The sequence below is a fragment of the Stenella coeruleoalba genome, assembly GCF_951394435.1.
Source record: "Stenella coeruleoalba genome assembly, chromosome: 6".
NCBI lineage: Eukaryota > Metazoa > Chordata > Mammalia > Artiodactyla > Delphinidae > Stenella > Stenella coeruleoalba.
The window spans coordinates 59,823,706-59,846,992 of record NC_137151.1 but is presented as its reverse complement, the minus strand read 5'-3'; positions in this window follow the sequence as shown (position 1 = coordinate 59,846,992).

Below are 23,287 nucleotides of genomic sequence, written 5' to 3'. Positions count from 1 at the left end.
TAAAATAGAAGAGAGACAAGGAAAAATAGCAGGTAAATTAAAACCTTTAAGGACAAGTTTAAATAAAGATGCGGTTCTTTCTTTCCTTACTCTCCATAATCTATTCTCCCATGATATCCATATTACAGGAAGATTTCATAGATTAAATTCTCGTAGTATTTAAAAATGGATCCTTTACACTACTTATCCGTTATAAGTATATGTTTATTTATCTGTCTCCCTTCACTCTATGGTGAGATTCTTAAGGATAGAAACCTTATCTTAAACATCTTTGTAATTTTCAGCATCTAGAGCCATGTCTGATATCTAATAAATGCTCAGATGAAGTTTGCTGCATAATACTTTGGAAACCTTCCTTGGCTACATTAGCTCTATGACATTGAGCAGATTTTTACCTCCGAGTCTCATTCCTCATTTTTCTTATTCCTAAAAATGGAGAAAGTGATATCCTATTTTACATGGATTTGGATAAATCCTGCATATAAAATATAGTGCTAGTTCCTAGCCCATAAAACCTCAGCTTCCCTCCCTTTTATTTCTTACTTTCTTTTTTCAGGAATCTTAACAAAACCAATCTAGGTAGAGATTATTCCTCTAAAATAAATTAGTTCAGTAAAAAACAATTTAGAATATTTATGAATATCAGTGTTTTAAAGGGAATAGATGCTTCCAAGAGAGTTAGGCTTAACTATTATTAAATAGCTATAATGGCCACATATCTTTTAATACTTAGCTTTTTCTTAAAATTTGTAGTTTTCTTTTTAGATTTTATCCAAATTATATGCTCAAATCTATATGCTTTTTTAAGTAGGTGTTAAGTGACTTACCTTGACTTCTCATAATGATAATATGTGAAAAGATCTTCTGATTTATGTATTTGGGAATTTTAAGACAATTATTACTTAGAACACTATATGAGCACTCCATAAAAATACACATCACCATAAAATAACTGCATATGGAGTATTTAATCCTGAACTTCTAAAGATGAAAAGTGAAAGTAGTTACAATAATCATTATTTTCAATTTTATGTAGTTAAGTGGTTTTACACAAAAAATTAGCTTTCCAAATGACATAGTCATAATGCGTTAATGGTAGCATAACGTGTTATTACATTATGCAACATAATTTCATGGATATTATGTATGGCATTTTAGAAACTCATGTACTTATAGTTATTAGAAGATACTCAATTTTTTCAGACCACATTCTTCTTAACCTTATTACTTAATGTAATCCTCGAGGGCTTTCTCTGCCTTTAGCTGAAGTCTTTGTATGGATTGTATAACCTATTTCCTGACAGTTTAACTTAGTGCTCCCCAATTTCTTTATTATCAACTTTTGTCTTATTCTCTTTCCAACTGAAAATATTTAGAATATTGTCTTAAAAGGGTCTCAAAGTCAACAAGTCGTAATGATCGAATGTACACAGTTTAAAAAGTGCTTTGGTTTTGAAAGTTGGCTATTTATATAGTAAATCTTAATATATTGGGTGGGCCAAAAGGTTCATTCGTTTTTTTCTGTAAGATGGCTCTAGTCGTACTTACTTGTCTTTAACTTCATTCGAGACAATTTTGTTAGATTGTATGTGACAGCTGTCATATCAGCATGCATTAAAAAAAAGACATCAAAATGGGTGAAATTTTGTGTAGCCATTTTAATATTGAAAATGGAAGAAAAAAAGCAACATTTTCAGCATATTATGCTTTATTATTTCAAGAAAGGTAAAAACACAACTGAAACGCAAAAAAATATTTGTGCAGTGTATGGAGAAGGTGCTGTGACAGATCGAATGTGTCAAAAGTGGTTTGCGAAATTTCGTGCTGGAGATTTCTCTCTGGACGATGCTCCACGGTCGGGTAGACTGGTTGAAGTTGATAGCGATCAAATCAAAACAATAATTGAGAACAATCAACCTTATACCACATGGGAGATGGCTGACAGACTCAAAATATCCAAATCAAGCACTGAAAATCATTTGCACCAGCTTGGTTATGTGAATCGCTTTGATGTTTGGGTTCCACAAGTTAAGTGAAAAAAACCTTCTTGACCATATTTCTGTATGCAATTCTCTACTGAAATGTAATGAAAACGTTCCATTTTTTAAAACAAATTGTGATGGGTGATGAAAAGTGGATACTGTACAATGGAACATTGTACAGTGGGCCAAGTGAAATGAACCACCACCAATCACAACAAAGGCCAGTCTTCATCCAAAAGAAGGTGATGTTGTGTATATGGTGTGATTGGAAGGGAGTCCTCTATTATGAGCTCCTTCTGGAAAACCAAATGATTAATTCCAGCAAGTACTGCTCCCAGTTAGACCAACTGAGATCAGCACTCGACGAAAAGTTTCCAGAATTAGTCAACAGAAAATGCATAATTTTCCATCAGGCTAATACAAGACCGCATGCTTCTTCTTCTTCTTTTTTTTTTAACATATTTATTGGAGTATAATTGCTTTATAATGGTGTGTTAGTTTCTGCTTTATAACAAAGTGAATCAGTTATACATATACATATGTTCCCATATCTCTTCCCTCTTGTGTCTCCCTCCCTCCCACCCCTCTAGGTGGTCACAAACCACCTAGCTGATCTCCCTGTGCTATGCGGCTGCTTCCCACTAGCTATCTATTTTACATTTGGTAGTGTATATATGTCCACCGCATGCTTCTTTGATGACCAGGCAAATACTGTTACAGCTTGGCTGGGAAGTTCTGATTCATTCATCGTATTCACCAGAAATTGCATCTTCAGATTTCCATTTATTTTGGTCTTTAACAAAATTCTCTTAATGGAAAAGATTTCAATTCCCTGGAAGACTGTAAAAGGCACCTGGAACAGTTCTTTGCTCCAAAAGATAAAAAGTTTTGGGAAGATGGAATTATGAAGTTGCCTGAGAAATGACAGAAAGTAGTGGAACAAAAGGGTGAATAGGTGTTCAATAAAGCTCTTGGTGAAAATGAAAAATGTGTCTTTTATTTTTACTTAAAAAACCAAAGACACTTTTTGGCCCACCCGATATTTAGATGGAATTGGATATTTCGTCTATCCTCATTAGCACCAAAATAGCGCTTTATTCCTCATAATTTATTCAGTGCTTTAATAGCAAATTACCATGTATTAAAAGCTCAACATTCGGTTAAATTCACCACTTTATGAGTACCTGCTTTTTGTGAGGCCATGCACATAGTGGTTATAAACAGACCTTCCCTAAGACAGAACTGGATTGAAATCCCAGATTTGACACTTAATTCTGGTGTGAATTTAGGCAAATTAATCTCTCCTAGACTCATTTTCTTTACATATAAAAAAAATTTAGTAATTATCACTCCAAACGTTTTTTAAAGGATATATTGAAATAAGATAGCTAAAATGTCTTGCATATGGTAGTTGTTCAGTACATGATAACAGATATTGTTATTCTAATTAATAATTCAAGGTGTCAAGTGGTAGTATTACAAAAGTAAACAAAGAGTTCATATTTTTATGGATCTAGGAGCTGAAAAGATTCAACAGGTAAGATTAAAGTCTCTGCCCTCAAGAAATGCCATGTAGTATTTGTTGAATTAAAAAACTATGTACAAAGATTTGTACAGCATTAACTTCAGTGGAAGTCAGTATGTTAATTTCTGTAATCAATATATAACCAAAGTACGATGGATATTTGGGAGAACAGAATTGAATGATTATGGCTGAGGAAGATGAGTAAAAGTTTAGAGGGTTGAGTTTGGAGGATAACTGGAAATCATACATTTGAAGAAGGCTGGAAGGGTTTTCAAAGCCAAGAAAGAACTGTGGACAACGTCATGGAAGCATTAAATTATTGAATGTTTACAAGGTCAGGATTTCTAATATTCAATGAATGAGAGGTTCAGAGTTCAGGAAATAGAAAAAACAGTGGTGGAGCGTTATGCTGAGTCACATCAATGAATGGGACAATATACGTGACTGTTTTCTGAAGAAAATGGGAGATATTCAATGATCAGTATCATCCCCCAGACTTAATAGGTGTATTTATGTATTTGCATGTATATGTGGAATGTTTGTTTGTCTGTGAGAATTATGGTAGAGTTTTAGGTTCTATTCACAACAGCCCAGAACCTGCCCTCTAGCTTATTACAGTCTATTCAGATGTCAATTGCAGTAGATAAATGAAGGACATATAGAAAGTGATCTGACAAGATCACCATGTTTGGGTGGTAAATTAGAAGGACGAAGGTGATTCTGATGAGTGTTTGCTGGAGTAAGGCAGTACTTAAAGTCTGAGAAGACCCAACAAAGATGAGTGGGCAAGTGCCAAGCAAAGTATTTATTTCTCAAAACGAAAGGGAGAACGGCATTACTCCTGGCTTCAGTTTCCTCTGTTAGCTAGTAGTCCTTAATACAAGCATGCTGTTTTTACCCCGTTGGTTCTCTTCATTCTCTGCTTCAGGCTACTCTTTAAGTTTTGCTTTACTTCTTTCCTCTCCTGCTTTTCCTTGGGAATGGGTCAAGAAATGTCTCTGGCAAGAAACCTGAAATTGAGTGTCAAGTAATAATATAATCAATATAGGGTACTGAGTCAGTATGGCCTTTGAATCGGTCTCATAAACAGCTTCTTACTTACTGGGCATGGTGCTCAGCTGTTCTGAGTTGCATCATCTCTACAATGGGGGTATTAATATAACATCCTTTACAGGGTTCCTCTGGGGATTAAGTTCAATAATGCACGCAAAGAACCTAGCACAGTTCCTAGCCTAGAGTATGTGCTCAATACACTTTAACCTTTATTGTTATCTTAGTAGTGAAGGCACTAGACTAGTGCTTTTGGAAAATCTGGTTTCTTCTGTCTTGCTACTTACGAACTGAATAAATTAGAGGAAGTGATTTAACACTTCTGACACTCAGATCTAAGTTGGTTAACATCTCACCTAGGTGTTGTAAAGAACAAATAGAACAGTGTGTAGGATATTGCCAGTTGAACCATAGAAAGCTTTACAAAGGTAAGACATTATTTTTATCAATGTGATTGTTAATAGTAAAACCTAATAACCAAGCTTACTTTGGGGGCACAGATTAAGAGCTGGCTGTTACAGAGCTGATGACCCTGGGCCAGCAGATGTCAGCACACTCAGAACTGAAGGTTGGTTAAACTTTAGGATTGTTTGTTATCACTTATAAACTCGCCTGTCCTAACTTATACTCAGATTCTAGAATATGGTCGCCAAGCAAAACAGATTGTTAGTGTCGTTCTGAGGTACCTGCATCAGGTTTTATTATTGTGTATAAATAAATACACAAGTATTTATTTAACCAGAAAAGTGATTTATCTTAAAATATAGGGATAATTTATCAGGTTTTTTTCATAGGCATAATACTAGTTTCCGTGGAAATCGTGAGAGAACCATGAAAATATCTTTGCTTTTACTGTCGTCTGATCAACCATCCTATCTGCCTTGTCAGTAAACCTGTATTGGTGTAATAAGCATTTTATACAGTGGAAAGTTAAAATTGTCAGTGAAAACACATAAGTTAGCATCCTTCTTTTTATCACTCTCCTATAAGTAAATTTCTTAGAATCTCTTCAGTTGGTAAAGAGGATTCATTGACCTGCAAAGTTGAGAAAATCAGAATATATCTATGTTGATTCTACCGCTTTGAGAGGCTCTGCTTCCATCGACAATTTCTATATGAGTAGCTCTTTAGCCACTAAAAGGTTTTTAAATTCTTCAAACAAAATTATTTCAGAGAATGATGTTAAATCATTAACTATTATGTGAAACTATTTTGTGGAATTATTTATATGAAAAATGATGCTTTGTTATGATTTGAAGTTTTTTACCACTTTTCTTTAGAGTGTTTTCTTTTCTTTTTATACTTCCCCCTAAAAGATATTAGTCAGGTATAAAGCTATTCTCTTTGGAGTTTCCTTTTTGTGATGAGAAAATTATTGACCACAAATTAAATAATTTATTTGAAACATTTCAGGCATTATATATTTTCCCCTCAACAAATACCTAAAGAGATGAAATCACCTGAAACAGCAAGTAATTTGTTCTCACCATCCGTTCTATTTATTTTAAGAACTGTGCACCCTCATCATGCCTTGATTTCAATTTTTGTTATGTGTCTTGTGAATAAATAAGCTATAGAACAGCTCATACTCCCAGTGTATAACTGTGTCAAATGGGTAATCTAGAGAGGTACATTGACAGATTAAGGGAAAGGAATAAAGATCTTTAGCTAAAAGCCAGGAAGATCCAATTTATTTTAAATAAACCTCATTTAAACCTATAATGCACTAGACATTGCAATTTAAAATAGATGAATCTAAATCACCTGTCACCTTCTGCCAGAAATATGCTACAGACCATTGATATATGAAGAATGGACTAATGAAACTTTATTAATAAAATCAATTAGTTGATGCTCTGCCATTCTTTTCTCCACTCAGAGGTTTAGGTCATCTACCCCACACAAGGGGCAATCATAATAAAAGCTTCTACAGATGACTTGTTTACTGATTACCTAACAGCTATTATCAACTAATTTCTCCCTGTCCATACTTCACTACAGAGACTGAAAAGTCTACCTACTTTCTTTCCCAACCTCTCCTGTAAATAGGAATTGTCATATGATCGGTTCTGGCCATTGAGCTATTAGAGTACATGTGCTCTAAGCCTTCTGAAATGAGTTTTCTTTCTTGATAAATGACGAGAGACACTCATAAAGTTCTCATGCATGTCACTCTGCTTCCCACCTTTGGATGTGGTTGTGTGAGAACATAATGATTAGAGCTGTAGCTGTGATCAAGAAATAATAAGTCAAAAAATGCTGGGTATTAAAGAAGGATGTGTTAAAGAAGGATGTATTAAGGATGTAAAGTTTCTGGGTTCTTGATGATAACATTGAGCTCATTAAGTAACCATGGGACAGCTTGACTCCAGACTGCTCATCCAGTGAACAATAAATGCCAAATACTGATTAAGCAATACAACATGTCTCAAACTCTTGCTGCTAAAGTGTAGTCATCATCAGCATCATCTGGAAAGATGTAAAATGTAGACTCTTGGGACCCTCCCCAGACCTACTGAATCAGAAAAACACTTTAATAAGATATCCAGGTGATTTGTATGCACGTTAAAGTTTAAGAAGCCCTGATTTAAGCCCTTGTAAGGTGGCCATGGTGTTAACTGCAATTACAAGTTACTTTAACTGATAGAACTGTTAAATTGCCAAGATGTTATGGTACTCTCTGTTGTTTAGTATATGGTTTGTTAAACTTTAACATTTCTTTTATTTCCCCATGTTAGAATCAAATAAATACCATACTTTTGTGGTTCTCAGTTTTTCAGTTAAGAATGCATATAATTTTAGCTTTTCTTTCTTCTCTATTGTCTTTTGTTTCTGCCTGCTTACTAGAAGAAACACAGGTTTCACTCCATCTTTCTTTGCCTTCCTCATTCTTTAATTAATTTTCTTTATGAAAGGCTCATAACTAAATATATATGAGTATATATATTAAACATATATGTATTATAAAATACATATTAAATATATAATGGATTATATATTTATGTATATGTATATATATATAAAATCTACAGGTGTATGCTAGCACTGCCTTTAAAAAATTAAATAAGACACCGGACTCACGTGTAATCCAGATACTACTCTTTCCTTATGTTATTAAACAACTCATCTCTTTTATTGAGGAAACGCATATATAAATTTTGATAAAAGGAAAAGAAATACATGAAAGTAGGAAAATGTGTTATAGTTAAATAGAAAAAAAAAACAAAGCCCTTAAATGTATTCCATGTAAAATTTTCACAGGAGATTTCACTTCCTTGTCAATTGTTTTTAATTAAACTTGCTGTTTTACTCAAGAATCAAAATTAAAGATACATAATACTAACAACACCATTTATTTTTTATTCAATGATATCTAAAAGATATGACATCTTTCAGAGGAAGTTATTTTTATCCCTGAAAGATTACATCATTTTAAATTCATAAAAGCTAATGATTTTGTTGGCAAGCCTGGAGCCTTCATCACTACCCATACATTTTGTGAAAAACTTCATTCCAACTGACTCATCAACAAATTTGGGGAGTTTACTTCTTTGGTAGCAAGACCTACTGTATTGCCTGGAAGTTTAGTATTTGTCAGTATATTACCATTTAATTCAAATTAATGGGAACTTATTCCTTACTCTTCAGAATAAAAAAATGTTACCACTTATGGAAGGTTTGTTTTGTTTTAAGCCCAATTCAAGACACTTTTTATGCATTCTCTATTCTTCACAATATCACTCTGATAGGAGCTAGTGTCAGAGATGATGTAAACCAGGATAACAGATGAATATGTAACAAAAGAGATTTGTTCATTTCCATTATGCATATGGGTTTCAAGAAGTAAAGCAACGTGTTTTTAAAGTAAATTTTTTTTGTAAGGTAGACAATTTTTTTTCTCTCAGTCTACATTTTTTTTTTTTTAACTTTTCAGGAAAACCTTCTCTGATTGAAACTGATGATTCTATGGGACTTCTGGTAAAATAACTAATTTATGCTGTGTGGAGTTTTATGGGGTTCCTTGGCTTGTCCCTTGAGACAGAGCTGGGAAGTAGGGACAGCTACTCCAAAAAGCCTACAGAATCAGGCCAGCCATTGCTGGTGCCCTTTCTACCTGCTGTTCTGGACACCAGATGCTTCTCTCTGCTGCTGTGACAGTTGGGAAGGCAGTGTGTCTTGATTCTTTTCATCATCCTGCTGGGCCTGTTCCTGAACTTTTGACAGTAGCTGCTGCTTAATGACACAAGCTGTTGCTCGTGTTAAATGATCTATGAATCTATGATCAAACACTGTGGTCTGGAGAAAGTGGGTGTAGAGTTAAACCTGGCCCGACCATTTAATAAGATGAATTGTGAAAATGTTGTAAGGAAGACCAAATACAAACAAGGCTTAACAGGGATGGTCATCAGAATATAAAGACTTCCTTATTACAACATGGGAATGACCTGGCTGATGTTTTCAAATTCAGCAGTGAGTTGCATTTTTGATTGGGTCTCCGAAGTCAGAGGGACTTCCCAATGAGTCCACTTTCCTAGCAGCTACATGCTAGTTATCTGCCTCTTTGCATGCAGGTCCCTATGATCTATGTTGGGCAAAGCAGAGATTATTCCCTGCTTTATAAAAATGAGTTATTAACAAGGTTTTATGTTGTACTGTTTTTTAAAGATTTCAAAAAAACCATTGCAAAGAGCTGTGTGAATATGGAAAATGTAAATATTAGAGGAGAAAATCACCAGTTATTATTAAACTATAAAATCAATGATCGAATCTGCACACTGAAGAGACGTAAATGAACCTCAAGACTTTTTCCCTCTGTTTCAATTAAGACTGGACTTTATAGAGCCAGATAAGGTCTAAGATAAACAGAAATAAATTCGTGCTTTGTAAAACTCGATCAGAGCCTTGGTGCCCAATCTGCGTTCTGCCGGTGCACCCAGCAGACTGAATTCCTAATAGACAGTTAATATGGACAGGGAGTGGCAATGTGACCCTCAATGTCGAACAGCCTACAAGTTGACTTGAGTCATATTAGACCAGATCTACTCTAACAAATGGCAGTTAACCTGCAAGAGAAATGTATTAGCTTGAAGAAGTTACCTAAGTCTGAAACTAATTTTTGTTTTGTGTTGTTTGGTTAGAGGAGTGCTGAAGGCTGGATTTTAGACAGTGTCAAAGAGACAGAGAAAATGAGAGGCTAGAAAATAAATTCCTCCTAACCGATTCCACAGCCAGTTGCTGGACAAGCAAGACCATTTCCATAAAATTTAAATGAGACATTTAAACTGGCTCACTGTATAAATTACACACATATTCTCTTATCTGACATACATGCTGATTTAGATCTGTCTTGCTGCTACATGGAGTGTAGTTTATGTAAAATGGGTAAGGATTGAAAAAAAATTTAGGTTGGCCCAATGAGCAGGTTAAACTAGAATAAGAGGAGAGAATACTTCTCCCAAAGCTTACGTTATTCGTAAAATTAGATGCAAAAGTCTTACATTAATGAAAAATTAAGTTTGAGCTCTTCATTACAGAGATACAAGGAATTTGCAAGTTACAGTAGGATAAGTCCTTAATAAGAAAAACTCTGGGTTCCAAGAGCTCATATTGCTTCATTTGAGGAAATAGAAAAGAATCATCAGCAACTAAGGACAAAATGGAACCCAAGAAATTAGAGATTAAATTTCATGACTCTCCTGAGCCCCACATGTTTCCTCTGCTGAGAAGTGGAACACTGTCCACAATACAAGGTATGAACAGTGAAGGGAGTAGGCTCACCCAATCTGTCATATCCCTCCTTGGGCTTCCTGCCTTCCCCAAATACATGGAGGCTGATTTTTCTCTTCCCATCCTGTCTCACCTTTGTCTCAGAAACAGTACAATAGCTCCTCATCTAAAACTTCAACTTAACTAAAAACATCTGCCCTGAGGTCTATGTTAAAAAAATGGCACAAGTTCTTCTGAATAAACACTCGGTCCTACACTGTTTCATCATTAACATGAAAATACTGTAAAAATAGAAGTATTTTTAATTACTCCATATTTACTGTTTTTAAAAATATGAGTTATTTCCTTATTGAAATACAGAAAACAGGTCTTATAATTGTATTGATTCTTTGAAGAATCTGGACTATTCTCATATTTTTGATTCTCCAAAATATTAGAATATACATTCCTCACAGTACGCATTTTGCATCTTTAGGTACTTTGAATTTGTACTTAGAAAAGTGTTTAGAAATTCATGTGGTAATTGTAATGAACTATATTATATTCCCCAATTGAATGATACACCAAGGTTCCTGATAGAATACCAAGGAACTAGGGAAATTTAAGGCTATAAACATTAAGGTGATTACAAGTCAGATTATTTGATAATGTCTGATGGAGTCTGGAACCCAAGATGTCTTTAAATTGCTTGAAGGCCATATAGACTCCAGGAATTCCAAATGTCACCTGTTAGGGACAGAATTGTGTCTTTCCAAAATCCTTATGTTGAAGTCCTAACCCCCCACTACCTCAGAATGTGACTGTATTTGGAGATAGGGTCTTAAAAAGGTAATTAGTTTAAAATGTGGTCATTAGGATGGACCTTAATCCAATATAACTGGTGTTCTTATGAAAAGGGGAAATTTAAACAAAGACACATACAGAGGGAAGATCATGTGAAAACCCAGGAGAAGACAGTCATCTACAAGCAAAAGATAAAAGCCTCAGGAGAAACCCTGTCCATATCTTGATCTCACACATCTAGCCTCTATTACTGTGTGAAAATAAATTTCTGTTGCTTAAGCCACCCATTCTGTGGTTCTTTGTTATGGCAGCCTTAGCAGACTAATAAAGTACCCCAGAGACTGCAAAGAAATACTGTCTTCCCCAAGTGTTCTTGTGTACTCCCCCACAAAATAGTAAACTCTGAGACAAACTGGCTGATTAACTCCTCCAGTAATTCACTAATTCATACTGTCAACAAATAAGCACTAATTGAATATATTCTATCCACTGGTCACTTGCTAAGTTCTGGAATAAGGATAGCTTCTCAAGTAATTCACAGCTAGTTGGAGATACAGACATGCATAAATAATTGCAATCCATGTGGGAGATGCCAAAGTAAATGTATTCATTCCTTTATGCATTCATTCATTTTCCAAATCCAATACACACTTATTTAGATCTTACTATTGTGCCAGCACTGAGCTGGAGGAAAATTGAACTCTCATTGGTAGATATTTCAATAAAGCACTCCCTAATAATGTGTTCATTCTCTAATGAAGAAGGAAAGTTTTATTCAATGTATTTTATTGGCTGTCATCTGGATATCCCACCAGTATCTCACACTGAAACCTCCATAACTTCCCGTGCTTATCATCTTCCCTCAACCAAGTCTGCCCCTCTTGCTGCTTCTCTCACTATGTTCCATGGCTCATCCATCTAGTCACTCAAGTCAAAACCTGAGCTTAACCTTGAGTCATCTTTTTACTCCAACCCCATATCTACTGGATCATCAAGACTGGTGACTCTTCTCAAATATCTCTAAACACTTTCTCTCCATACCTGATTCTTTATCACAGGCCTTCATCATCTCTTGCTTTGATTAGTTTAGAATATAATTATTATAAATCTACAATCTTTGATTTAGATTATTATCTTCTATAGTAGGATGATCTCTACCTCCTATTGCCTCTCATTCTAATCAACCTTCCATGTTGATTCAAAAATTATATTTCTAAAGCAAAAATATGGATATGTAACTTCCTTGCACAATATTTTTATGACTGCTAATCAGATGTAACATGAATTCCTTAACCCAGTATACTACATCTTGTCTGCTTCTCCAGCCATACTTTCTATCACTTACCAGAACCCATTTTATGCTCTTGTCATAAGAAAATTAAGATTCTGAGATTTTAAATATAGACCATAAGCCTGAATAGAAATAGGGGAAGAAAGGGGAGGTTTCTTTTCAGTAACTGTCACACTAGGGGAAGGATGACCATCTTAGATCTTAATATTTATGTGCCCTTTCAATATTTATGATTAAATGTTTATTGAACCACAGGTTCTTGTGTAGGTCCTACTTATAATTATTATCATCATCATTCTCCCTGCAATATGCATATAAGACTTTGAACAACATAGTAAATCAATTCAACAGGTTTTCCTCAATTGCATTTGATTTTCTGAGAGAAATCCGACTGTGTAGAGTCATACAACGGACCCATTAAAAAAGGTTTAATTAAGTAACAAATCTCCACATTCTTTTCTCACAGGATAGTTTTCAGTGAAGAATATTTTAAAGGAAAATTAAAACATTCAAACCTTTAACTCAGTGAAGGCAATAGCAAGCATATTGTATTATATTTTTCATGAATAATAAACTATGTATTATCTCTTATGACCTCCAAATTTTATATACCATGTATAACCCCAGAAGCAGAATCAAGGGGTTACTGAATATAGCTAATAATGCAAACAGTTGTTTTCCCCTTATATTAATTAGTTTGCTAAAATATAATTTCATGAGCCATTTCTTCAGAATAATAAATATTCAGAAAAAAATAGTGACATACTTTAAATTAGCCAAAGAAAAATTCTCTCAGTTATTGATAGCAGAAACTGACAATATGAGTCTTTAGACATTGCCTTCATGTTTTTTTCCCATCAAAAATCAAATTACTGATATTTCTAGCTTCCCCTTTTGGCATTGTTAGAAATCAATAAATATTAAGAAATTATTTTCAAAGACTAACAGTTTCAGGCCATCCAACCATGAATATTGTCTTCAGAAGTTCCAGCCTTCTGGAGCCAGCCATCGAATTCATGTGCGTTCTGGGAGGGAACCGTCCAACGACTGCAAGGCTGTCTGAGGATAAAGGCCCTGAATACGATATGCTAAGAAGCACTGATCATCAAAGAGAGAAAAAGAACCCAGCTTGATTTTAATGAAATCTTTTTAAAGTGTAGGAGAGGCAAGGAATGTGGAAAACATCAGTGACTTGGGAAGTGGGTTGGAGGAGGAGACCCCTATTCTATTCAGAAGATTACTTGGTACCAGATGATAATTAGATAGACTCTTGGAAATTAGTTAATGGATGGCCCTTGTTCTGGACTGGTATATTCCTGTCCAAACCCCAAATTATTGCCTGAACTGGATCTGTTAAAACCCTCTTGCCTATATCAGTTGGCATTGGAGATTACAGTTTCTCATTGTCATTTCCAGAGCTTCTAAAAAAGCTTTTCCTGCTCTACAGGTTTCGAGGCTAAGTGGAAGTTTCCAGCCTCTAGGGCTGCTAATTTAACGGCTTTCATAGGTATTAGAGTTCAAGGAAAATAATCCTTTTAAAAAACTGTACATTGTTACTTCTCACTAAATTATGAGAAAGGCCTTCTCTACCAATTACTAAGTATTAAAAAGTTACCAATTATTAGAGGCTTTAAAGACAAGGTCATTTATAAAAGAATCATTCCATCTAGCTAGAGAAACCACTGCTGAGAACACAACTAAAACCAATTCTTCAGCTAAATTCTCAGGAAATTAATGTTTCTGTTATCTATATTTATATTTAGAGAAGGAGCAGTGAGAATGTTTCATCCTTGAACTGAGAAACTACCTCTGAGCTCTTTGCAGAGAAAAGAAGAAAGTTTGATTGCAGTGGCAGGCTTGAACAGTTTGGATGTGCAGAGTATTGATTTCTCTCCTGTATTTATTCTATTCTTGTGGTAGGAAGCGTTAAGTATCCGGAGAGGAATGGCAAAGTGGACATTTTAAAAATAGTTTGACATGATTGAAAGTCTTCATATTTGTCAAGGTGTTTACCAGCTATATGGAATTGTTTTGTTTTTGCATTTTTGTTCTCAGTAGATGTCATATGCTTGAAATGTGGCAGATTCATGTGTCTGAAGTATCAGTTTTTCAGTTTAACACCAGATGCAGTCAGTTCTGGACTAGGAAGCAGTGGTATGTTGATATACCCACATTTTTTTTGCTCCCCGTTTTACTAATAAAGCAGTTGGTAAGTGCAAGGAATTGCCTGTATTGTACTGTTCAGCACATGGATCAAACACTGTTCTTAGCACTGTATTCTAACCAGCCATGGCCATTCTTTAGTCATGTCTCAAAAGGTACTACAATTCCCAAGTTGGTTTCTCTGGCAACTGTAGAGACAGTTGAATTGCAATTCGTAATTGACCAGTCACTAGCCCTGGGGATTTTTCTTCATTCACCAAGCTTCCATGTGGCCTGTGGAGTGTGGAAAGTGGTTGCCCGTCCCAGTTTCCTGAGTCCTTTGAGACAGAGCCAGTGAACCACAACCTTCTGTGTTCTGATCACTGGAAGGAATTTTTTTTCTTTACAATTCACTCAGAACTGCTTTGACTTTCTTTAAAGACTGTTATCCCAGGGAACAATGCTGCTTGTTTTGGATTATTTTGTGTTCTTCATACCTGTTGAGCTTGAATTATGCTAAAGCTGCCAACTCATTTTATAAAGAGTCATCTGGAAAACAATTTGAAAATGTCACCTTTTTGCTTCCTTTACGAACTTCACTCCAATATGACTCCAATATGACGAAATGTAATGAGAGTAATAACTTGTTATGCTTCTAAAATGTCTCTTAGATATGCCTCATGTGGAAGCTATTTCAGATAAGTTGTCTTGAGTTAAAGAAATAATCAAAGACTATGTCTTAAATAAATTTGTGGAAAGCTCCTTCTAAGCCCTTGAAAGAATATTTTGTATATTTCTTTCTAGGTTTATGTGTAAGAAATCTTGGCATCTGAAAACATGCTAGTTAGTTTAGGCACTGAAAGTCTGTCAGATTTGTCATAAATATAGAATAATTCCATATAAGCCTGATATCCAGAAGCATTATGTGTTTTGGAATATATCCAAGTACATTCCTTCATTGGTTGATATATAAATAAATTACCAAATTTAGATAACTAGGGTAGTTGCATTTGGAATTTTAATTACTTAGAGTTGCATTATCATTTTTTCATTTTCCATGAGTATCGATTTGATCTAATTTGGTGACAATGGTAGACTGATATGACTCCTTACCTTTTAAAATTCACATCAGGGTCTGTACAGTGCACAGACTAAGTTCAGGGCAGAGACCGTGTAGAATTGCCAGGCTTCAGAGAAACAGAGCATGTAAGCACTAATACCCCAGAGGCAACTCTAATGTCACTAGGAGAGAAACACTCCCTTTGCTGACCACTGTCAGTCACATTATCGATCACCAGCACCCTGAGAGGAAATGTAACTGCCAATGGTGCAAGTTGAGCCAGAGAGGTAACTCAGTTAACAGGATTCCAATGCCACGACCACTTTTTCAGGACATGTTCTTGCTCACTCAGTGACTTTCCCGTTTCATTGATTCTGGGCACTCGGGTTCCCTAAGAATATATATGACCAAGTGCTCTTTCTTTTGCTTTTATGGCTTACCATAGCACAAATTGCTGCAGATGAGAATGTACTTATTGGCATACATGGAAGAATGACCTTACTTTATAGTGCTATTATAAAAGCACAATTTAAACCAGACTTTCAATTTTTGTGTGACAGAAGAAGGGGCTAATTTTATGGATCTTGACCTCTCTTGAGCATTCAAACTATTGATGACAGAGCACAAGGCTCTTTACATTCCCTGCTTGTCATTTTCTTGGCCTTAGATGGCTTCCAACCCATTTCAGTGCGTATGCCTTTTTGATGTCCTGCGTAGGAGGGTAATGCATCTTCTCAGCCTCAACATCTCTGGTCTACTCTTCTGTAAGGATTAAGGAAAGAAACGATCTTCTTGTGTCCCAGACCTGGCTTTCTACATCTCGAATTCACAACGGTAAAAACACTACTAGAGGTATAACACCTCCTGCCTTATTAATAAGAATACCAAATCAATGCATTATTTAAAGCAACTGGTTGATCATCCAATTTCATGGCTCACATTTTTTCACTAAACTGGATCTACCTTGGAGACACATTTAATTTCTTTTACAGCAGATGTCTCAAATTAGTTTTACATTTTTTACTGAAGTTTCAAAGAATATTCCATCTACTATGGTTATTCTTCCCTTAGGCATTATCAATACTCTGTAAAAATTTAAGCAGGAACATTTTCTAATTCCTCATAAGGATGTACAAATGAAAAATACAAAGTTTTTCATTAGTATAAGGATATACTAAATGCAATACAAAAGAAGATGTAAACAATACTCAAAGGGGGCACCCTAAGCCGTCTGTCAGTTTCATGGTTTTCCTTGGAGATTCCAAGGTCCCTGCTACTCCTTCGTTCCCTCAGAAGGGTTCCTTATGCAGGTGACATCACCACTTTTACCATATACAATTGGTCCCGGAGTGTGTGCTGGACACAAAGGCACCCACACAGAGTCTGGTCAGCAGAGTGTACATTGTCCTGGCGAGAGCACTTTTACCAACTGGGTTGCCTTAAAATGGATGAGACTGACAGACCCAATCAGATTTTCATCTCTTTTGTGAAGTTTGAATGGGACATTCAAAGAAAGGCTGAAGACAATAGGGGGGTAAAGTTGCTGAGAGATACACAGAAAAGAAGCAGTAAGCAGAAACTATGGGGATGTAGGACTCAGGGTTAAGAAAAAGCCTCAATAGAGAAGAGAATAATGAGGGTCAGCTTGCAAGTGACAGCAGGAGCTGTAGATGTGCAGAGAGAGAGAATGAGTGAGTTGGCATCATGTGCAACACTAAAGCAGGGAGGAGAGGGTGACTTCTGCTGAGAGAACAGCTTGTTTCTCTAGAGTTGTTTTTACTCTAAGTGATCATTCAGTTCTCCATGGGACCTGGCTATGTGGTTGTTGGTATATTCTGAAAGTTGTTTCCATCACCATGAACCAAGTTAGTCATCTGTTTTGCTCTTCCACATTTCCCCATTTATCTTCTCAATAAACCATGGCCAGAGTGTATGGCTATTCTTAGGAGACAGGAAAAACTGGCACAATATTCATAGTCACTTTTGGTGCAGGGGAAGGGGTGTAGATGATCTCTAGCTTAGATTACTCGCAGTCATATTACTGAGAAAAGTTATAGATTTGGCAAAAAAACTTTTACATTAAAAGTAGTAGTAAAAGAATCTTCAGGATAGGTATTTCCCAGCTGTTTCCTGAGGGACACATATTGAGGCGATTCTTAATAATGAGGGTTTAGAATGAGGGTAATGTGTTAAGTCTGGAAAAGATTTAGGATGTACATTAGCTTATTAAAAGCTGTGTGAAGTCTTGCAGTTAAGAACAAATATTACCTCTATTTAACCTAGCAAGAGGTAACTAACACCTTTTCATTCCATTAGATCAACAGATAATATCTCACTAAATTATTTTTTCTGTGGTATGCAGTTTTTAAAACTTCAGTTTATATAAATGATCTTAATAAGCACATTGTCTTATAAAAGATAGCTGTCGTCCTTGAGATTGTACTTAGCTGTGAATTATTCTAAATTTCAGAATTTTTATTGCTTCCAGTGTCATGCAAGAGGTCTTAGAAATAGTACTAAAGGTATATTGGTTATTAAAATTTCTGTAAATACCAGTGGGAAAAATTTCTTTCTGTCTCTTCCAACCCAGCCTCTGGTTGTCTGTAGTAGAAGGAGATTTCCTTTGTGGATTGTCAGTGCAGTTTAGAGGTTTTGTACATAAATTTTCTGAACAGAGAATATTGGAAGAGCAGTAAGAATAAGATGTGAATATAGTTGTTTTAACCTCTTTGAAACAATGTGACAAAGACTGAAGGAAGCAATAGGCATTGGATAAACACATGTTTCATACCCCTTGTATGGCTATAAGTGGATTTAAATACTGCTTGTCACAGGATATTGAAATACTGAGTATTCTGAGATATACAGTTTGACACAAAAAGTAAAATATTCAAACATTGTATTTCAGTAAGGAGGATGGTAATTAACACTTTTAATCAGAGTACAACTACAAAAAAAAAAGAGGAAAGGATTTTAATTTAAAAGCAACTATTGGTTACATCTAAAGGAGATTTTTTAGTAATGTGAAAGTAGAAACTCATTTGTAAAATTTTGTGATACCTCCTTAATAACTCTGAAAATAGGATGGTCAGTAGAATATAGTTACAAGCAATCTTTATTTAATCCAGTAGCTTTTAACTCTGATAATATTTACGTGTAGAGTTGTGTGGGGGAAAGCAAGAATATTAAATTTTTCTGATTGTTGAAATAATAAATGTACATTTTGAAAATCTGGAGCAGTATAAAAAAGAAATTGCCACTCACTCATAATTAGTATTTAGCATGATTGACTCTTTTCTATTTGGCAGATATTTTCTTCTAAGTCTTTTTTATGAATATATCCTTTTACAGAATTGAGATATTGATACATAATTTTTCCATTCTTGCCTGTGCTATTATTTTATGAATATTTCCATATTTTCCATACTACTTAACCGAATAAAAATTATCAAAAACTCTTTCCAATTCTCATTTTAAGAGTTACATAATATTCCATTGCAATTTATTTAACATTTCTCCAACATTGGTTAATTCAGGTTGATTTCTATCTGAGTAATTTAAAATGTCAGTTTTACCAATAATGCTGTGAGGTGTGTAAATCTTTTTTTCTTTAAAAAAATTTCACTTTGAGTTAGAGTCCAAAAGGAGATTAATGGGTCAAATGTTTCAATGTTTTAAAAACTTGCAATACATATTTTAAATATTATGTTATTAATCTTGTAAATATTTACATTCTATTCTATAACATATCAGAACCTTTACATTTACTCATTTGTGAATTTCTTGTTCACATCCTTTCTCTACTCACCTATTGGCTTTGCGTTTTTCTTGTTGGTTTTATATGAAGTTTTTTCATATAACCCTTTATTTTGCATATTAAATAAAAATATCGGTAAATATTTTTCCAGATTGTTTGCTTTTATGTTATTTTAATAAATAGAAGATTGATAATTATGTTCTAAAAGCTATTGATATTTCTGCTCTGGTTTTTGTTCTTTTCCTTATAAGCTTAGTATATCTAATTGTCCTAGGATTTATGCAAATTAGGGAGGAATCCTTTCTCTGAGCTATTGTCCTTGCTGTGAGAGAGAAGTTTCTGAATGCTTATAGAGGGATTAATAAATAGGTCTTATTGTTTTTTTATTTCTTAGCGATTTTTTGGAAGTGGGGAGGAGGTTTTCTGAACTTAGGGGTCTGTGGTAACATTTCATGAAAATTCTGAACTTTTGAGTGAAACCAAAGTTTTCTCTAGCCTTTCACAGAATCAAAGAGAGTAACCTGCAATACCTTTAAACAAAGAGCTTTGAACATTAGCTTTTATAGAGGTTTTCTCCTCCCCCAATGCAGTCTGTTCGTTAGAAAAGCAGCATCTAGATCTTGGTCAGACTTGCTTATGAAAAGTGGATGATAGTCACAGACTGTTTATTTCATCTGATTTATAATACCATCTCTTGTAATATATCAACTCCTTTGCAGAGTCTGTTTCTAGACTATTTTATTCTATCTTATTAATCTGATATTTATTCTAATATTATTATCACACTGTTTTAATTGTGTAATTTTATAGTAAAGTTTAAAATCTTGTATGGCAAATACCCTATCATTAATTTTCTTTTTTACCATTTTCTTAACTATTAATGTTTATTTAATCTTTCTAATAAAATATATCAGGTTCTAAAATCATCCCTTTGGAATTTTTATTGGATTCTTATTAAATATATACATTACTTTTAGAAGAATATTATAATAATATCTTTCAATAGGAAGCATAACTCACAAAAGCCAAAATCTGTGTTCCTGTGATGTATAATGTATAGTAGATTGAAGTTTGTTACAGTGGAAAGAATAGTGGGTTAGGCATTAGGAGATCTGGTTCCTGGGCCTGTCCCTCGATTTTCTACCTTTGTGAAACTGGGAAAATTAATTCACAGCTCTATGGCTCAGTTTCTTTATTTGAATAATGAAGAGGTTGTACTAGATATGGCATTAGAATGGTCAGTGAGTTCCATTCGAAATTGTGAATGCAATGAACATCTGATGTTATTAAAAATAATTCTTTTGTGCCCACTGGCTACTTAGCAATACCATCTTAGTTCAACAACCACTCTTCCTCCAATTTTAACACTCCCTTTCTAGGTAAAGATGTATTCCACAGAAATGGATAGAAATTACTATGCATTAGAAAATTATGCTTACCATACAAATAGATTACCTAATTTTAAGTGGAATGGCACAGTGCAGTATACATATCAAACTAGCATCCTGGCTTTGATTAGCTTGGTATTTAATAACATAACCCCACTGTTCCTATGATATCTTACATAGAATTCCAGTATACAGAAATTAATCTGATGGGAAGGAAGTTGTAAATAACCAAAAAAAAAAAAAATGTTGCAAAATAAACGTAACTAGTAAGATGCTACAAAATGTATTTAATGTAATAAAATGACATCCAATATTTAAAGCACATTTATAATTTTAAAGATATCAACCTAAAATATAAAAATAATGCTTTATAAATACGAAAGCAAGGTGTTCAAGCCACTGTAACAAAAGAAACCAGATTCTCGGTGTCTTAATACAGTTAAAATTTTTTGCTCTCCATGTCATCGTTCAATGTGGATTTGTTCCTTGCCATCATTGAGAGGCTCAGGATCCTTACCTCTGTGGATCCAACATCTCCTAGGTCCTCATTTTTCTCTGCATTTAATAGTATGGATGAGAAAAAGATGTAGGAGAAGACATATTCACTCTACCACCTAAACCCAGGGATGACATATCACTTCTCCTCTTTCTTTTCAGTTGTATGGTTCTACATAACTGCAGAGGAATCTGGAAAATTGAGTCCAGTGAGGTGCCAAGAAGGAGAGAACAAACACATTTAGTGATGAGAACTAGTAACCTCTGCCAGAGTCAGTTAATTATCTCTTTTTCTCAACATACAGAGCAAATTCATCCCTCTTCCAGGATTGAACACTGAATCCAGTCTTCGCATCCAATGCTAAGCCTAAGCTATCCACATGATGGATAGCACTCTCCATCAGTCTACTTGTGGCTCCTCATTGGTCTGTGGACACATGTACTTAACAGATAAGTTTCCTGCTTCCATACCCAATGGGCAGACATGCTTAATGTTACCTACCCTAGCAACTGAGAAGTTAGTGCTGTAGTTTGGCTCATCTCTGAATGAGATGTTATTGGTGTCCCTTCTCCCTTACCTCTGGAAGTTTGTTCTTCATCAGTTATTCTCCATATTACATATGAAGTGGACACTGGGGAGTGTGTCCTCCTTGGAGACTGTGCAGTTTTTGCAGACTGTTTCTAATGAGGTGAGCTTGGGTGCCCACAATTTGTTTCACAGCTTGAACAATCCAAGGCTCTGTTTAGCCTGGGCTCATGGTTTTGTTATTGTTGTTGTTTGAGAGAGTTTTCACAAAACCATGGTAGGACTAAGACTCATTGACTTCTAATTAAATCCATGTGCCAGTAACTATATTCCTTCCTAGACAGTTCTTAAGCCTGATTTATTTCTTGCTTTTTTCCCCTCCTGCTTCTCTGCCTCAGCAGTGCTAACTTGAGGCCATCTAGAATCAAACTGTTATCTTTACCACATGGCTGAATTGCTGTCTTCAACTGTTAATACCTCTAAATCTTCATTATTCAATCTTTTTCCATACTATATCTTATTATTGGCTGCCTAGAATCAAGGTCCAAAAGTTCTGATCTTCTTAGCTCAGTTTTGTTACTGTTCACCAATTATTCTCTATAGCTAATCCATTTCACTTAATACCTTGCCAAAGTCACCAATAGTCATCTAATACACGCTAATATAGTGCTTCCTTCCAATTTTCCTAGAGCTGTCTACTCAATGGCACAAGGTCTGCCTTCCAAAGTATCATGCCGGCAGTTTTACCAAATATTTTGCCAGGGAATATCAAGTCTCTCCAGTATTGGCCTCCAATATTGATTGGTTCTTCATTACACATGGCCCACTCACTAAGCCTATTGCTGAATATTTTTGGATATTTTATATTAACATCCCACTCTCGGCATTATCTTCTCTTTTGGTCAGCATATGTTAATGGCAATAACAATTTCAAATTCTTAGTAGCTTAAACACTAAAGGTTTAGTTTTCAAACATCATAATCCAATATGGTTGGCAGTAGAGGTCTGCTTCACAGAAATAGAAGGCTTATGTGGCTCAACCATTTTCTAGGACTTTGTTCTTTTCTGTATTAAATGGCTAGATGGGAAAGAGAGTGAGTAGAAAGTAAACACATTTTTAATTGCCTTGGTCCCAGAAATTATATATATCTCCTCTGCTCACAATCCATTGGCCAGAAATCCATTATACCACTGCAACAACTGCAATAGATGCTGGGGAATGTATTCTAGATGTATTCCCAGGAAGAAGAACCCTGTAGCTCTGCCACAAGCCTACAAATTACTTAACAAAAAGGATAAAAATGTAGTGTTTGTTAAAATTGTCTGTTACTATCACCTCTTCCTCAGCTCAATTCACTTCTAATATAATATTAGAACAGAAAAGAGTACGGCAATGATACAGTTCCATCTCTCCACTTTCCTATGACTTCATTCCACATTTAATTGTTCAAGTATCACAGTCCTAGAATCTGGAAACCTCTAGCTCTCCTTTGCTTGCCATGACCCCTGTGTCATGACCTCTACTCCACTCTCAAAGTGAATTGTTGGCAGAGGGAGGTGG